At 43.3% G+C, this 12642-nt stretch overlaps 1 protein-coding gene across 1 annotated transcript in view; it reads left to right on the top strand.

Annotated features, from left to right (window-relative positions):
* LOC139668045 (caskin-2-like) overlaps nucleotides 1-12642 on the top strand; it is a 54786-nt gene that overhangs the window by 12392 nt on the left and 29752 nt on the right. The window lies entirely within an intron of this gene.

The raw sequence follows: 12642 nt of genomic DNA on the forward strand, positions 1-12642 counted from the left end.
GGTTACAGCCTACTGCACATATTACTTAGTCTTTACCCATGTCAAAAAGTTTTAGGCAAGTTTGACAGTGTCCAGCTTAAAACAAAACGTCTTACTCTTCTCTTCGTACTCTTACTAACCCTAACACATCTCTTCCATTATATCCGTTCGCTACAGATGGTGTGTGTGTGTGTGTGGTAAGGGGGTTGGATGGGGTAAGAGTTGGTCCGGCTTTTACCCCCCCTGCACACTGTTGGTTTAATATTTGATTAGCCTAATACGGTCCGCATGGGTGTAGCAGCTGCAGCCGTAGGCCTAAATGACCAACATCCACGTAGCATGAATTGGCTTCTCATTCACCAAAATTTCCACATTAAGTAGGGACAAGAGCGTATTGATTCTTACCTTTTAGACTAAATGAGAAATGTAATGACTTTTCCATCCGTGTCGGAGTGTGTGACCTCATGCTGGTGTTTGGCTAAATTCCAATAATCACATGGCAGTTAACTAACTAGCTGGGGGGCGGGGGGGTCCAGTGAGGATGGTAGCCTAAGCTCAATAGATTTTTTTGTTCTGTTTTTTGACCTCGGCAGCATTATCGGAAATAGCCCCGAGGCTTCGTCAACCTCACTTTTTAAATAAAGGAATGAGCTAACAGTTGATTCAGGTTTATGGGTTCTGCACTAGTCAAGATTTTACATCTTATCAGCCTAAATCAATAATCCACAAGATTGTTGTTTTTCTAGATGCCTGCGACACCGTTGGTGATAAGCGGCCGTTGGTTTGGTGTTTTGCACTCGATGTCGGCACCGGTCCAATAATATCACTCAATGTAGGCTGCAGCTAATGAATGATAGCAAAACCCACCAGTCGGAAAACAAAGAGCCACATCTGCATCGCTCCTCATCGTCCCTTCTCATACCTGGAGAGCTTTTCATCTTGGAAAGGCCATGGCGAAGTTTACTGTAGTTTTGGCATCACTTCATCACATTACTTCCTGTGGAGCAGAGGATTTTTCCGCTCTTTTTGCTCTGTAGTTGAGCCTGACCTCTGACCTCACTGTGGAGGGAGGCAAGAGAAAAGGGGATTTCTCTACAGGGAGCAAAACAATATCACATTATTAATACTAGCGTACTATTAAGTCACTTGGATTGGAAACAACATCATTACTGAGATGGAAAGATCTTGGCTTTGTTTAAAAAAAAAAAAGAAATTGATGTGGTAAAATGTTGCAGACAGGGTTTTTTTTTTTACAATGCAACCCTACAGCATCAAAGAGAGGACAGTGATGAGCCAGCATACGCTGCACAACAAACACACAAAAGTTTTGCAGGCAGGTGAACTCTTCCTGAACCTGTGTCATATTTCTCTCATTAGACCCAAATCTTCCCCAGTAAGAGCTGTGGCTCTGGGCTAGGGATGGCTTTCTGTCAATCCCCGGCTGCCTCGCCACTACACACACAGGGAAGACAGAGGAGAGGAGAGAGGACGTCTCATTAGACTAATATGGACAGGGACAGAGCGTTGTTACTTTGTGCATTTGTACTTGGTTGAAAGTAATCGTGCATTCTTCCAGTCCTCTAGTAGAGTTGCGCGTCTCTCTTCCAAAGCGTGTTCAAACGTGATCCCGTGTTTTCCGCTCGGCTCTCCGGCTGCGGAGATTTGTATAGCCGGCAAGGTCATTTGCAGGACGCATGCAGCCTCTTTCAAAAGACTTTGCATAGTTGCCCAGTATAGGAAATGGGTTTTTTTTCCCTCCACCCATGTAGGCAGCCAAACATCCTTGGTTGAAGTGTTGTGATCTGCTGCTCATAAGGGAATGGAAATGCGCTTACACATTCAGCGTGTGGATAAAAGCCTTAACAGATGATAATCCTCAAGTGATGACTGCCGCATATTGATTTCATGTGTCCTGCCAACACTATTTAGCACTTTGGTTACAATGTTCTGCTTGCTACTTATTTCATGCCGCAAGATTTCAACACACCCTGAACACACGGCTAATATGGGTTTTTGAAGACAGATGCTTATATTTTTGGTTTAAAGCTGATGATAGCAGACGTTTTGTGCCGATATTCAATATCATTCAGTTTGGCCATTTTCATGCCACAAGAAATTTTAAGTATTCAGTGTTTCCCTCAAAACGTTCTTCTTGGCATGGTGGAAAAGTCTCTGAAACAGCATTTAAAACTCACTATTGAAACCCAGAATAATATCAATATTGATAGCAATAATAACACATACGATGCATCTCATATCTCATATATGTAGAATCTGATCAAAATGTTGCATGAGAAGTCAGGTTATGAACTTCCCATAGACCAGTGATTCAACCTTTTTCATATCAAGGACCCCTAATTTAGTACAGATTAGGGCCACAGACCCCCATTTGGTGTGAGATTTTTTCTCTCGCACCCAAATCTGATATTTGTTTTGCTAGATATGATTTTGTCCAGAATTCCATGACTATCTGTATTGTAGGTAGAGAGATAACAGTGAAACTATGATCAAAACAGTCATTCCTCTACATTCTCTAATTGTGTTAACTTCTTGTAAATGAAATAATGCTGAAGTTTAATAATTCATCAATTTGCTGGGGACCCCCTGGAACCCCCTCAAGGACCCCTGGTGGTCCCCAGACCCCACGTTGAGAACCACTGCCATAGACAACCAGTGTAGTATTGATCAATTCTACAATAAATATGTAATATGTGCTTTCTATTAAAAGGTCAATATTGGTCTAACCCTCAGCCTAGTGTCTCTAAGTTGTAGAAACAGTGCATGGAAAGTTTTCTACATCGTCTAAAGGAGGGGCTCTGAAGCGAGTTTGAGTAGTAAACAGAGACGATTTGAATGGTATGCAAAGTGTTTTGTCCCTAAGGTGAAGGGCTGAGACACGTTACGTAATTCCAAACCTGCAGGTGTGTTTACCCCGCGCTAATCTGCTGTTGTTTTGGAGGAAGCACACACATGTGGCGGCGGCGGTACACGTGCGCACGCTCGCCGCACGGCCGCAACACAACACTACAGATGATCCACTTCGTTTCCACACTGGCTCATTGTCAACGAATATTGAATGTGTCTGACCTAGTTGCCGACGGCACCGCGGGAGATTACTCCCTGCATTTTTTAACAATGGAGCGAATCTATTGGATAATGCGGCCCGGGCCTGTTTTGATGTTTAGGGTTTTTCTTATCTGTTTTGTGCTGAAGGGGTATTTTTTTTTCTCAAGACCCAGTTCCAGCTTTTATTCTAATCAAAAGACACAGTGATGGAGTAATTGATGAACAATTGATGAAGTTAAAGTGTGTCAATTTGCAAATTTGGTGTATGCCCTTGTGTATATATGTGTGTGTGTGTGTGTGTGTACTGTCCTTCCTCGCATGCAGTGTTGGGAAACTCTGTCGGTAAACTCCAGCTGCATCAACAGATCGTGCACACGGCCCACGCCATCTCTCTTATGACTTGCTGTTTACTTTGACACTGACATAAACACACAAACACACACACATACACACACACACGCAAACCAGTTCTCTAGCTTTATGGTCCACATGCAGCACATAGCGATAGACACCTTTTTATAGCCAGAGATAAAAAAAAAAATCGATGTTTCTTTGCAGGTAACATGTACCTCTGTCAGGAAACCCCATTTGGCTGCCAGACAGAGGGCTTTGCTCACTCATGTATTTGATGATGGATGCTGATCTCGCCTTAGGGCTTGTTTGTCCCTGCAGGCGCCTTTACGGGCCTCTTTTCACCTGGCATTAACATGCGTCCCGTATCAGGATTGTGTCTGTGATTTCATCGGATTACATTAAAATGTGTCTCCCCAATAGCCGTTTTACAGACGGCGACGTGCAGGAACATGGTCAAGTTAAATGTCAAACCAAACATAACAACAAGTATAATATTATAGCAGAGTAGAATGCAAATTAAGCCAACTTTGGAAACTGATATCAGAAAGATATTACCCATCCATAATAGGGCCAAACGCGTCTCTGATCACCTCCGGAGCTGGTTGGATGGGATCTTCAGTGCATCATATGTGCATTTACACCTGGATTTGATGCATTTTTGCTCCATGTGATTACAATCTGATATCCCAGGATACAGTTTAATGCCAGAAGGAGGGGTGTAGGTCCTCATAAAGCATGAGAAATGTAATTTGTTTTTTGAGCTAAACCGTTTTAAAAGGTTAAACGTGTTGCTGCTAAAACACGTCCTCCTCTCCCCTCCTGGGGCCGTATCCACAAAGCTTCCTAGCACTAAGAGTTGGTCCTAGTGGTGAAATTCTAAGAAAACTCTTGAGAGTGATGATGTTTTCTAAGAATTTCAACTTAAAAGTAAGACTAAATCCTAGTAAAGGTAAAAGCTATTCACAAAGCATCTTAGCCTTTATATTAAGAGAATATTAAGACCCTTTTATTAAGAGAGCTCCTAAGGTGGAAAACTGTTCAGAGTAGAGAGGAGGACTTTTAGGAGCTTAGGAGTTTCTTAAGGAGAGGAGGAAATGGCTGAAAGACGCAGAAAAGACACATTAATGCTATTGTTATAAAGTCATCACAATGTTAAGATATTTAGCAACAGGCAAACAGTGCAGCAGTGATAATTTAGGTTTATGCAACCACATAGTAGAACAATCACACAAACAATCACAGCTCCTTCACAGACTCATATTGTGATGCAACTTATTTAATTCCCACTGGACGGTCGCACCGCCGACTAAACAGCAGCTATGGCTACAGCGAGTTTTCTCTGTATTGTCTGGTCACTGATGGGACACACGCATCATCTGCAATATACTCATGTTCAAAAATCCTATTCATATAGGCTTGCCAATATAGTCTATAAATTATACTAATACTACTGAGTCTTGAGCCATTTTCACCAAAACTTAACATCAAATTAGTAAAGTATTACAGTATACTATTATATTATAGTATTAAGTATTAGTACATTACAGCAATCGCCCAAATAAAGGCAGAATGTGTCAACCTGTGAGGACCGGTACAAGTATTAAAAAGTACCATTTGTATGGTTTTCAAAGATTTTGTCCAATGAGCTCTATTTTTATTTTATTTTTGATAGTATAAGCAAACAGCACGTTAATATCGAGTAAATTGTGTTTTATTTTGTGTGATTCCTTGTGTTCATTCTGGATGACAAAAAGAGGCGTGTTGATTTTTCTTGATCAACCAATGACAGCGTCCAACCTAGCAACGGGGTCAACCACACCTCCTCACTAAGATAAAAGTTCTTGTCCATTCCTTGCTCAGATTCGCTCTGAGAACTTTCCTAAATCACTCCTAAGCTCCTTGCTAAGGAATTTTAGGCTAAGATAAGACTCTCTGAGAGGACTCGGAGTGTTTGTGGATACGGCCCCTGGTTTGCTCTTTTTTGTGATTTGTTACCATGTCGTTGCCATTCAGCCACTCAGGTATTGATGTGTGCAGGCTTTAAATTGAAATGAATTTGGCCTACAAATCAATTGAGGCTAATGGCCCAATGTGGCAATTAGGCTTTGGCTCAACTAGGGTGTAACAAGTTGAATCTCTCCAGTCATTTATTCAGTTTTTCTTACTCTTTTTTTACTCTGTCTGTCTGAGCTTCTCTCACGTCTATCATTTTCAGCCTCTGTATCTAGCATATCCGCAGGTCCTTAAAGAGTCTGCAGAAGTCTTAAAATAAATTATCTAAAGTAAGTCCTCTAAGTTCTTAGAATATTAAAATGCCTTAAATCCAGTTATCAGAGGTCTTAGTTTTTCACCATGTTCACCACCAGGTTTCTTTGAGCTGCATGTCCACACTTTGATGGCTACAGAACCAGTTTGGTAGCACAATCTGCATTATATCTGCTTTATTAAACACACTTGGACTTAATGTCTCTTAACAATAAATTTTCTGTTGTCCGTTTTCTTAAGCTGCCCATTTACACAACTTTCATTTGGCATCTCCAATTGGAAATAGGCTAGATTTACCAGCTGCTTCTTTATTTTGGTTCTGAAACTTGCTGATACCTGAATATCACCTGAATATCACCCTCTTTCCATAAGCACCAGCACTGTGCTATAGCTGTCTTTTTGAAGCTGCAGTGACTCCTCTCTGTCTTTTTAAGGAAAGCTGTGGCTGGAGCTGTGCAAGCTAAAATCGGCAAGCTCTCTCTCTCTCTCTCTCTCTCTCTCTCTCTCTCTCTCTCTCTCTCTCTCTCTCTCTCTTCCTCACTAGACAGTGAGCTGGATGATGGCTCACACTTTGTGAGAGACTTAACGTCCCAGTTTAATCACATTGTTTGACACCACACTCACACACACGCATACACACACACACGCGCACACACTCCTACAGGGATTTGGTCAGCACCTCACCACCTGCCAAGGACATTGGCACTGCTGAAACCAAGCAGGATAACACTAGGCACAAGACACTGTAGCTGTTAATAAGGGATTTATTGAGCCTAGGTTTACTGTATGCTGTATAACAGGCCTGTAGGATACTAAGGGTGAGAATAAAGTCTCTGTAAAATGTCAACTTTCCACAAACTAAAAACTAGCCTTGATTTTCAACCTGACCGCAATGCATTCTTGAGTTTATCCAAGTGGTTTCGAAAGCGTTTCATCAGCCTCCGGGTCGTACAATTTGTCCTAACCCATTGAGGACTCATGTAATCATTCTGAACTGAAGTGAAAACACGAAGATCACAAAAATCGTGGTTATGAGGTTTCCCACGAACAGCGGTATGCTGAATTTATGCTGCCAAGGAAATTGTTTCAAGATAGAGATGGACATTTCCAATTACTTTCACAGATTTACACCTGTATTTTGTTTGTGTTTTTCTGTTTTTCTGTAAGTAGAATTTACGGGAAATCACATATGCTCCTAGGGGGAAAATGTCACCCTAGATTCCTGGTCATAATAAACAACATCAGTCTGCAGCGCGAGGAAACAAAACACATTCCTAATCGCGCTTTTTGTGTATTATTAGGAATTCTGGGGGGAAGCCAGGCCCCCGCTCTCGGTGCGAGGCACTGTGTTTACCCTCTAAGTAATCAGTGCAGTTAGATGGATGTGTTCCTCAGATAAGTGTTTCTCCTTGATGAGGTCCTTACCTGACCACAAACCGTTTATCTCCAGAGACAGACGATGGCCTTAAATTACCCCCCTCTCTTTTGCTCCTCTGTATTTTGGTCTCGCCCCGGGGCCGCATGTGTGGCTTCGCTGTTTGTACGCCGGAATACCTTCAGCTCATCGTGGTGGTGGGTGGGGGGTTGGGGGGTGGGGGGGATGGTGCTCCGTAGCTCCCGAGTCAAGTGTTTCTGCTTTTTGTTAATGAGAGGCCTGTGTGGGCGGTTTGAATTCCCTGCAGTGTTAACTCCAAGGAACATTTTCCAGACATAGAGAGAAATCTTCAGCACAACTCCAATGGAACTGTGTCCTTCCTCCGTAACCGCCCTCTTCCCTCCACTGTCCTCTCCAGTCAAATCTACTCAAGCTGATAGTCTATCTCGCATACAGGAACCACTGTTATTTCAGTGTTTTCCCCATCTTTGTCAAGGCAGCGGTCACGATTGTTAAAGGGCAGAACTGCCAGAGTGAAGTATTAACCAAAGAAAGCCTTTCCTGTCTTTTCCGAAAACGTTAAAATAGAGAAACCGAGCTCGACACACATGCGTATTGCTCTCGCAAGGCGACACGCGACGTCAAACCGGGGCGAGAAAAAGATGCTAGAAGACAAGGCATCTCAGATATGCTCGGATAGTATAAGAAAAGGGCAAATGTCGACAAGTCACACGCAACCACAGTCGGCTAGACTCACCACTCGGCACCTAGTTGAGAAGCATTTAATTCAAAGCTACATTAATGCGGCACTAGGCAAGATTTTGATGCAAAAATACACCCGTCTTATCAGCCTAAATCACAAAGTGGGGCTGCAGTGGAAAAGAGTGTCCCATCCACACTAATTGAGATGCTGTAGATTCACCCTGTTTGCCCAAATGAAGTTCTGGTGTGAGATATGGACGCTTCTCCACCCACAGGAAGTGATGCATCAAAACTTTAGAGCAAAATCCCTTTCCTAAACAGCAGTGAGCAGGGCTCTGGCCAGAGAAAGCTGAACTCACCAACATTAGATCTTTTCCTCTCTCGTTTCACGTCTATTCTTTCTGTCTAAACCAATGATGTAAACCGTATTTCTGCACAGTTGCAGATAACGATTAGGCTACACTAATATTATAGTATTGTTACCTAGGTTACAGCCCCCGTCCTGTGCACAACGAGTGAGTGTCGGTCACACCGAACTTCTAGTCACCAGGCTGTTCAGACTTTAATTTGAAATGTTCTGATTTTGTGTCAAATTCAAGGATCTTTGGCTATTTCTATATATTAATATCTTCTGGCTGAAATTCCACTTTTCCTGATGTTTCCACATATTCTCTTTGTTTTGTTGGGTGCGTACATATGGGTACCTGACTATTAAGACAGACTTGAAAAATTGTGAATATATCTTTTGTTTTAACATATTTGGTTTAAGTCAGCTTGCAAAAGTAATTTTCATTGTTTATTGCCATTTCTGTCGTAGCATAATGTTGCTATAAGCCTAAGGGCGCGATTATTATTTCATCATTATTTTATGCCTTTATTGGATTAGCCTACATGTATTTATGTTGATGAAACTGACGAGTTATATTCATTAAAGAAAGTTGATTTAATAAAAAAAAGACGAACTCATATTTAATCCGATGAATCACTTTATTCAAATTGAGGATTTTGTTCGAAGATTTTAAAAAAAAATTTTTATGATGACGTCATAAAATATGACGGCAGACATTCGAAGCTTCATTCGAAAAACCTCAATGGAAGCTTCGAATGTAAAAAAAAATGACTAAAATGATTACAGCCCTAATCACTTTACATGATTTCTGGGTATTGAAGTCCTTAAATTTCAAGCGGTTACCTTTCGTTGCCACATGCGAACTTGTCTAGTGCAGCTCTAAGCTTAGGTATAGGCTAGTGTATGTGTTTTGCTAAAATGAAATGAACACGATTACTTAATGTAATATTTTGTTGCTCTTGATTGGGAAACCCTCCTCGCTCTTGCCCCCCCTCCACAGGGAGGTCAGAGGTCAGGCTCAGCTGCAGAACAGCACTTATGGAGCTGATAGGGATTCAGCGTCTTGCTCAAGGACGCTTCAACACAGGGGGTCTTGAACCTGGAAATGGCTATAACTAAAAGAACTCGAGCTCGCCGTCAAAAGAAGTAGGATGTGTGTTCGTTTTTTAATTTTTTCCCTGCTCTCTCTTTCTGATCTCGCATCCACATCGACGGGGGTTCGGCGCACACTCGTCTGATCTCGCGGGCGAGCCTTTTAAAAAGCCCTTTGCTCCGCTGCCTTGTTTACTCACCTGACACAGAAAACATTCCCCTTCATCTCACCTGAACGGAGGAGAAAAGATGCATTCATAAACCCCCCCGCCCCCCCTCCTCCTCCTCCTCCTCCGCCTCGCTTTATTTCCCCCTCCTCTTCCGAGTGTTACTTTGCTCCGTTGAACTGTGTTTCTCTCCACATCAAAGCGCCGGCATCCCTTTCTTCTGTCCGGGATGCCTCAGCCGTTATGGAGAAGGTGCGGAGAGAGAGAGAGAGAGAGAGAGAGAGAGCACAACAAGAGCCGCTTAGGTGAAATTATTCCCGGAGCCCGCGCGCGTCGGATGAGGGTATCAAAACACACGGCACAAAATGTTCCTCCGGTTTGTTTGTGGAAACCTGTGGAAAACAATAGAGGCTCTTCCTTCCACACCGAAGGCTCTTCGCGTTCAATATTTTGCTTCAGCAGACGTCAGCTGTGTTTTTCAAACGAGGAGCGAACCCTGTAATTTCCCCGTCTCTGCAACAAAAACACAATGCTTGAGATTTACTACACATCTGTTAGCATCAACTCCCACACACACACACACACACACACACACACATACACACACCACCTTTGACTGAGTCGATCTTATCCAAGCCGACTAGTTTTCTACCTGGTGCCATTTATCAGCTGGCTTGATGTGTATCTGAAAAACCTCTGGCTGTGTGTGTGTGTGTGTGTGTGTGTATGTGTGTTTTGTTTGACTCAAAAAACACACCCATAGGACATGGCAAATGAATGGTTTTGTGTTTTTTGCAGGCGAGCTTATTGCATTGCAAATTATCATGTTGGTTGCGTGTGTGTGTGTGTGTGTGGCGTGCGGGCGGCCAGGGGGCGGGGGCACTGTTGGGGACAGGGGAACACACACACGCACACACACACACACACACAGAGTCAACATGCTGGCAATTTAATTGATCCTGATGCCAGACTAAGCCCCCTACCATCTTTTGTGTTTTTCGCCCAGAGAGGAGGAGGAGAGAGGGAAGGAATAGAGAGCAGAGGAGAGAAAAGGGAGTTCAGATAGAGATACTCAGAGAGAGAGAGAGAGAGAGAGAGTGGGGTAGCATGGTGGGTGCGCTATGTGAGGAATGCCGGCTCATGTTGTAACTAGAACTCCTGAAAGGCCCTGTTCTCTCCATACCGTCACTGGGACAGTTTAGACCCCAGTTTGGCAAAGCGCCCAACGCCCAGCCCCTCTATCTGTCTCATTATCAATGTGCCTTTTTGTGTCCTCAGGCTCTTGTTTTTTTTTTGTATTCGTCTTTTCTACTTACAGCCTTACAGTACTGTGAATGCGTGCGCTTCCAGCAGCTCCAGAGGGATTTTGAACCCCGAGCCACGGCCGCGTTAATTCCCCGCTCTACCCATTGAGCCACACACACAGAATAGAACACACTGTGCATCTATATCAGGGTTCCCCCACTGCTCACGGAATTCCTGGAATATCATGGAATATTTCAGTGGTGTATTCCAGCCAGGGGAAAGTCAGTGAATTTGATCAATTCTCTGGGGGAAGTCAGGAATATTCATTTATTCCTAGACCAGAAGCCAGACTGTTTACCCCCTTTACAACTTTTCGGAGCTGAAAAACAACATGAATAAAGCAGGAAGAAAGACAATTTGTAGGTCATGGAAGCGCATCAACTTAGTTACGGAAAGTCATGGGAAAGACATAATATTTCATCAGGGTCTCAGTGGGAACCCAGATCTATGCTATAAATTGCTTTTCGTCATATTCTCACATTCTTCTCCTTTGTTATATGGAACATATGCTGATAGTTTTATATTTTTTCAGTATTTCATGCTGCATTTTTTCCTACATATTGTTCCATTCTTTGCTTCTTTTTCTTAGGAAGTTCTGCTACTACTACTGCTTGGCTGTATTAGTGCCTTGCTCTACCCATTTAGCTGCAGAACCACATTTCCCAGAATGCCACAGGTTATATTCGCCTTCCTTTTGGCCAATGATGGTCCTTTCTGGAACAGGTGTTTTAACAGTATTGGCTTTCATTAAATTATCTCTATGGTTATTGGTGATATTAAAGCCAAACGCCTGTTATTCAGCCTCTTCTACTGTTTCTACGGCACTGCTATCTCTCTACCTCTCTCTTTCTCCCTCTTTCTCTCTATCCCCCCCCCTCCCACACACACACACACACATCTGTGATTTTCCTCACCCAAGTGGGAGAAAACGGCGAGGGAGATCGACAGGCCGATGAATGGCTCCGCATTCACAGGCCTTGGCAGCTCGGCTTCCTATGTGGGCCTCGGCGGACAGTGGCGCCTATACAGTAGCCCGGCCCGGCTGTGGGACGTCCCGGGATATTTGGTCGCGTGAGGAGAGCCCCGCTGTCCTCATTAGCGGCTGGAGGGGGACGTTAGAGATGGAAATGGATGCACTGGTTATTTGGAGATGCAAGCCCGTGGAAGTCTAGCTCGATACGATTCAGAACGAGGCGTTTAGGGTTCGGCCGGGCATCGGGAGAAGAGAGGGTCGCGCATGTAGAACCAGAGGAAGTTGATGTACAGGGAGTTTCGATGTTGAACTTGGTTGATTGCTCCGTTTTTGTTGGCTCTGGAAGGGAAACAGTTGCATATTTGGCTCCTGGTACCACTTTGTATAGGGAATTGGGATCCAGGTCAAGATGTTTACACATTTGACTCTGACTCCAGCTCTGTGTATTCCAATCCCTCTTCTTCTTCTTCTTCTTCTTCTTCTTTTCTTGAAATATTTAAACCCGGATGTCTATGCCCTCTGGAGCTGATGTTGAAATGGAATTTTAGCTTGCAGAAAGTATTCTGTTTTTTGCAACTGTTTGAAAGTACTGGCATTTTACTTATTGTGACAAAGTAGAAGTAGGACTAGTGAAAGAGCGTGGATGAGTCACTCGATATAGAATACAGTAATTTCCCTGAAGGAGTGCAGGATGAATGAATAAGACATGGGACAAGTAGCAGTCTGTCTGTTGCAAGGTGAGTGACAAAACAACTTGTTCAGTCATGCTAACCGGGTGCGATTCAGGCTGTTTATTTTGCACAGTAGCGTTGCTTTGGGGGGGAAAAAAAAAATCTATATTTTATCCTGGAATGCTTGCACTTTATGGTTGTCGCTCTCAATTCCGAACAGCTGCGATGAGACAGCGGAGCGTAAACGAGCCGGAATGGGCACGATCTCCGCGAGGCAAAAAAAAAAAAAAAAAAAAAAGGGTTTGTTTATGAATCATTTGGAGGTGTCAGACAACGTCGGGCGG

The sequence above is a fragment of the Centroberyx affinis genome, unplaced genomic scaffold (assembly GCF_046629955.1).
Source record: "Centroberyx affinis isolate AG114_WGS23_722 - 3 ecotype Tasmania unplaced genomic scaffold, CSIRO-AGI_Caff_v1 ptg006000l_1, whole genome shotgun sequence".
Taxonomy (NCBI): Eukaryota; Metazoa; Chordata; class Actinopteri; order Beryciformes; family Berycidae; genus Centroberyx; species Centroberyx affinis.